This window comes from Mustelus asterias, chromosome 13 (assembly GCF_964213995.1).
Source record: "Mustelus asterias chromosome 13, sMusAst1.hap1.1, whole genome shotgun sequence".
Lineage (NCBI taxonomy): Eukaryota > Metazoa > Chordata > Chondrichthyes > Carcharhiniformes > Triakidae > Mustelus > Mustelus asterias.
In genome coordinates, this window is record NC_135813.1 from 80,103,259 (window position 1) to 80,110,852 (window position 7,594).

The window sequence follows — 7,594 nt, forward strand, 5'->3', positions numbered from 1 at the left end:
AGACAGAGAGAGAGAGACAGAGAGAGAGGGAGAGAGGGGGAGACAAAGAGGGAGAGAGAAACAGAGAGGGAGAGACAGACAGACAGAGAGAGAGAGAGAGACAGAAAGAGATGGAGAGAGACAGAACAAGACAGAGAGAAACAGAGAGGGAGAGACAGAGAGAGAGAGAGACAGAAAGAGACACAGAGAGAGAGAGACAGAGAGAGAGAAAAAGACAGACAGAGAGAGACAGAGAGAGAGACAGAGAGAGAAACAGAGAGAGCGAAACAGAGAGAGAGACAGACAGAGTGACAGAAAGAGAGGGAGAGAGAGAAACAGAGGGAGAGAGAGAGACAGAGAGAGAAACAGAGGGAGAGAGAGACAGGGAGAGAGACAGACAGAGAAACAGAGAGAGAGAAACAGAGAAAGAGAGACAGAGAAAGATAGAGAGAAACAGAGAGGGAGAGAGAGACAAAGAGAGAGAAAAAGAGACAGAGAGATAGAGAGAGAGAAACAGAGACACAGAGAGAGAGAGAGAGACAGAGACACACACACACTCTCACACCCACACACACTCACACAGGTACAGAGCGACACTCACTGTGAGAGTGATAGTCTTAGCATTTTGCTATCTTACTCGCTGTGAATCACGGAGTGTGGGAGTGTGTGTGCCGGGCATACGTTAGCTATTAAAGAAATCTCCCCTCAGCCTGGCAGCGAGCCAACCAACCAACACTGTGGAAGCTCGACAACACACTGGGAGTTTATTAACCATTTCAACTTCAATCTCCAAGTAACATTTACAACACCCAGTGTACACTGCCAACCAGTAACATATACACAGCCACAGTGTACACTGCCAACCAGTAACATATACACAGCCACAGTGTACACTGCCAACCAGTAACATATACACAGCCACAATGTACACTGCCAATCAGTAACATATACACAGCCACAATGTACACTGCCAATCAGTAACATATACACAGCCACAATGTACACTGCCAATCAGTAACATATACACAGCCACAATGTACACTGCCAATCAGTAACATATACACAGCCACAGTGTACACTGCCAATCAGTAACATATACACAGCCACAGTGTACACTGCCAATCAGTAACATATACACAGCCACAGTGTACACTGCCAATCAGTAACATATACACAGCCACAGTGTACACTGCCAATCAGTAACATATACACAGCCACAGTGTACACTGCCAATCAGTAACAGAGACACAGCCACAGTGTACACTGCCAACCAGTAACATATACACAGCCACAGTGTACACTGCCAACCAGTAACAGAAACACAGACACAGTGTACACTGCCAACCAGTAACATATACACAGCCACAGTGTACACTGCCAACCAGTAACATATACACAGCCACAGTGTACACTGCCAACCAGTAACATATACACAGCCATTGTGTACACTGCCAATCAGTAACATATACACAGCCACAGTGTACACTGCCAATCAGTAACATATACACAGCCACAGTGTACACTGCCAATCAGTAACATATACACAGCCACAGTGTACACTGCCAATCAGTAACATATACACAGCCACAGTGTACACTGCCAACCAGTAACATATACACAGCCAGAGTGTACACATCCAATCAGTAACATATACACAGCCACAATGTACACTGCCAACTAGTAACATATACACAGCCACAGTGTACACTGCCAACTAGTAACATATACACAGCCACAGTGTACACTGCCAATCAGTAACATATACACAGCCACAGTGTACACATCCAATCAGTAACATATACACAGCCACAGTGTACACTGCCAACCAGTAACATATACACAGCCACAGTGTACACTGCCAACCAGTAACATATACACAGCCACAGTGTACACATCCAATCAGTAACATATACACAGCCACAATGTACACTGCCAACTAGTAACATATACACAGCCACAGTGTACACTGCCAACTAGTAACATATACACAGCCACAGTGTACACTGCCAATCAGTAACATATACACAGCCACAGTGTACACATCCAATCAGTAACATATACACAGCCACAGTGTACACTGCCAATCAGTAACATATACACAGCCACAGTGTACACTGCCAATCAGTAACATATACACAGCCACAGTGTACACTGCCAACTAGTAACATATACACAGCCACAGTGTACACTGCCAACTAGTAACATATACACAGCCACAGTGTACACTGCCAATCAGTAACATATACACAGCCACAGTGTACACTGCCAACTAGTAACATGTACACAGCCACAGTGTACACTGCCAACTAGTAACATATACACAGCCACAGTGTACACTGCCAACTAGTAACATATACACAGCCACAGTGTACACTGCCAACCAGTAACATATACACAGCCACAATGTACACTGCCAATCAGTAACATATACACAGCCACAATGTACACTGCCAATCAGTAACATATACACAGCCACAGTGTACACTGCCAATCAGTAACATATACACAGCCACAGTGTACACTGCCAATCAGTAACATATACACAGCCACAATGTACACTGCCAATCAGTAACATATACACAGCCACAGTGTACACTGCCAATCAGTAACATATACACAGCCACAGTGTACACTGCCAACTAGTAACATGTACACAGCCACAGTGTACACTGCCAACCAGTAACATATACACAGCCACAGTGTACACTGCCAACTAGTAACATATACACAGCCACAGTGTACACTGCCAATCAGTAACATATACACAGCCACAGTGTACACTGCCAATCAGTAACATATACACAGGCACAGTGTACACGGCCAACCAGTAACATATACACAGCCACAGTGTACACTGCCAATCAGTAACATATACACAGCCACAGTGTACACTGCCAATCAGTAACATATACACAGCCACAGTGTACACTGCCAACTAGTAACATATACACAGCCACAGTGAACACTGCCAACCAGTAACATATACACAGCCACAGTGTACACTGCCAATCAGTAACAGATACACAGACACAGTGTACACTGCCAATCAGTAACATATACACAGCCACAATGTACACTGCCAATCAGTAACATATACACAGACACAGTGGACACTGCCAATCAGTAACATATACACAGCCACAATGTACACTGCCAACCAGTAACATATACACAGCCACAGTGTACACTGCCAATCAGTAACATAGACACAGCCACAGTGTACACTGCCAATCAGTAACATATACACAGCCACAGTGTACACTGCCAATCAGTTACATATACACAGTCACAGTGTACACTGCCAACTAGTAACATATACACAGACACAGTGAACACTGCCAATCAGTAACATATACACAGCCACAATGTACACTGCCAACCAGTAACATATACACAGCCACAGTGTACACTGCCAACCAGTAACATATACACAGCCACAGTGTACACTGCCAATCAGTAACATATACACAGCCACAGTGTACACTGCCAATCAGTTACATATACACAGTCACAGTGTACAATGCCAACTAGTAACATATACACAGACACAGTGAACACTGCCAATCAGTAACATATACACAGCCACAATGTACACTGCCAACCAGTAACATATACACAGACACAGTGAACACTGCCAACTAGTAACATAGACACAGCCACAATGTACACTGCCAACCAGTAACATATACACAGCCACAGTGTACACTGCCAATCAGTAACATATACACAGCCACAATGTACACTGCCAACCAGTAACATATACACAGCCACAGTCTACACTGCCAACTAGTAACATATACACAGCCACAATGTACACTGCCAACCAGTAACATATACACAGCCACAGTGTACACTGCCAACTAGTAACATATACACAGCCACAGTGTACACTGCCAACTAGTAACATATACACAGCCACAGTGAACACTGCCAACCAGTAACAAATACACAGACACAGGGTACACTGCCAATCAGTAACATATACACAGCCACAATGTACACTGCCAACCAGTAACAAATACACAGCCACAGGGTACACTGCCAATCAGTAACATATACACAGCCACAGTGTACACTGCCAACTAGTAACATATACACAGACACAGTGTACACTGCCAATCAGTAACATATACACAGCCACAATGTACACTGCCAACCAGTAACATATACACAGCCACAATGTACACTGCCAACTAGTAACATATACACAGCCACAGTGTACACTGCCAACTAGTAACATATACACAGCCACAATGTACACTGCCAACCAGTAACATATACACAGCCACAGTGTACACTGCCAATCAGTAACATATACACAGCCACAATGTACACTGCCAATCAGTAACATATACACAGCCACAGTGTACACTGCCAACCAGTAACATATACACAGCCACAGTGTACACTGCCAACTAGTAACATATACACAGCCACAATGTACACTGCCAATCAGTAACATATACACAGCCACAATGTACACTGCCAACCAGTAACATATACACAGCCACAGTGTACACTGCCAATCAGTAACATATACACAGCCACAATGTACACTGCCAACCAGTAACATATACACAGCCACAGTGTACACTGCTAATCAGTAACATATACACAGCCACAGTGTACACAGCCAATCAGTAACATATACACAGCCACAGTGTACACTGCCAACTAGTGACATATACACGGACACAGTGTACACTGCCAATCAGTAACATATACACAGCCACAATGTACACTGCCAACCAGTAACATATACACAGCCACAGTGTACACTGCCAACCAGTAACATATACACAGCCACAGTGTACACTGCCAACTAGTAACATATACACAGCCACAATGTACACTGCCAACTAGTAACATATACACAGCCACAGTGTACACTGCCAATCAGTAACATATACACAGCCACAATGTACACTGCCAATCAGTAACATATACACAGCGACAGTGTACACTGCCAACCAGTAACATATACACAGCCACAGTGTACACTGCCAACTAGTAACATATACACAGCCACAGTGTACACTGCCAACCAATAACATATACACAGCCACAGTGCACACTGCCAACCAGTAACATATACACAGGCACAGTGTACACTCCCATCCAGTAACATATACACAGCCGCAGTGCACACTGCCAACTAGTAACATATACACAGCCACAGTGTACACTGCCAATCAGTAACATATACACAGCCACAGTGTACACTGCCAACCAGTAACATATACACAGCCACAGTGTACACTGCCAATCAGTAACATATACACAGCCACAGTGTACACTGCCAACTAGTAACATATACACAGACACAGTGTACACTGCCAACCAGTAACATATACACAGCCACAGTGTACACTGCCAACCAGTAACATATACACAGCCACAGTGTACACTGCCAATCAGTAACATATACAAAGCCACAATGTACACTGCCAACTAGTAACATATACACAGCCATTGTGTACACTGCCAACCAGTAACATATACACAGCCACAGTGTACACTGCCAACCAGTAACATATACACAGCCACAGTGTACACTGCCAATCAGTAACATATACAAAGCCACAATGTACACTGCCAACCAGTAACATATACACAGCCACAGTGTACACATCCAATCAGTAACATATACACAGCCACAATGTACACTGCCAACTAGTAACATATACACAGCCACAGTGTACACTGCCAACTAGTAACATATACACAGCCACAGTGTACACTGCCAATCAGTAACATATACACAGCCACAGTGTACACATCCAATCAGTAACATATACACAGCCACAGTGTACACTGCCAATCAGTAACATATACACAGCCACAGTGTACACTGCCAATCAGTAACATATACACAGCCACAGTGTACACTGCCAACTAGTAACATATACACAGCCACAGTGTACACTGCCAACTAGTAACATATACACAGCCACAGTGTACACTGCCAATCAGTAACATATACACAGCCACAGTGTACACTGCCAACTAGTAACATGTACACAGCCACAGTGTACACTGCCAACTAGTAACATATACACAGCCACAGTGTACACTGCCAACTAGTAACATATACACAGCCACAGTGTACACTGCCAACCAGTAACATATACACAGCCACAATGTACACTGCCAATCAGTAACATATACACAGCCACAATGTACACTGCCAATCAGTAACATATACACAGCCACAGTGTACACTGCCAATCAGTAACATATACACAGCCACAGTGTACACTGCCAATCAGTAACATATACACAGCCACAATGTACACTGCCAATCAGTAACATATACACAGCCACAGTGTACACTGCCAATCAGTAACATATACACAGCCACAGTGTACACTGCCAACTAGTAACATGTACACAGCCACAGTGTACACTGCCAACCAGTAACATATACACAGCCACAGTGTACACTGCCAACTAGTAACATATACACAGCCACAGTGTACACTGCCAATCAGTAACATATACACAGCCACAGTGTACACTGCCAATCAGTAACATATACACAGGCACAGTGTACACGGCCAACCAGTAACATATACACAGCCACAGTGTACACTGCCAATCAGTAACATATACACAGCCACAGTGTACACTGCCAATCAGTAACATATACACAGCCACAGTGTACACTGCCAACTAGTAACATATACACAGCCACAGTGAACACTGCCAACCAGTAACATATACACAGCCACAGTGTACACTGCCAATCAGTAACAGATACACAGACACAGTGTACACTGCCAATCAGTAACATATACACAGCCACAATGTACACTGCCAATCAGTAACATATACACAGACACAGTGGACACTGCCAATCAGTAACATATACACAGCCACAATGTACACTGCCAACCAGTAACATATACACAGCCACAGTGTACACTGCCAATCAGTAACATAGACACAGCCACAGTGTACACTGCCAATCAGTAACATATACACAGCCACAGTGTACACTGCCAATCAGTTACATATACACAGTCACAGTGTACACTGCCAACTAGTAACATATACACAGACACAGTGAACACTGCCAATCAGTAACATATACACAGCCACAATGTACACTGCCAACCAGTAACATATACACAGCCACAGTGTACACTGCCAACCAGTAACATATACACAGCCACAGTGTACACTGCCAATCAGTAACATATACACAGCCACAGTGTACACTGCCAATCAGTTACATATACACAGTCACAGTGTACAATGCCAACTAGTAACATATACACAGACACAGTGAACACTGCCAATCAGTAACATATACACAGCCACAATGTACACTGCCAACCAGTAACATATACACAGACACAGTGAACACTGCCAACTAGTAACATAGACACAGCCACAATGTACACTGCCAACCAGTAACATATACACAGCCACAGTGTACACTGCCAATCAGTAACATATACACAGCCACAATGTACACTGCCAACCAGTAACATATACACAGCCACAGTGTACACTGCCAACTAGTAACATATACACAGCCACAATGTACACTGCCAACCAGTAACATATACACAGCCACAGTGTACACTGCCAACTAGTAACATATACACAG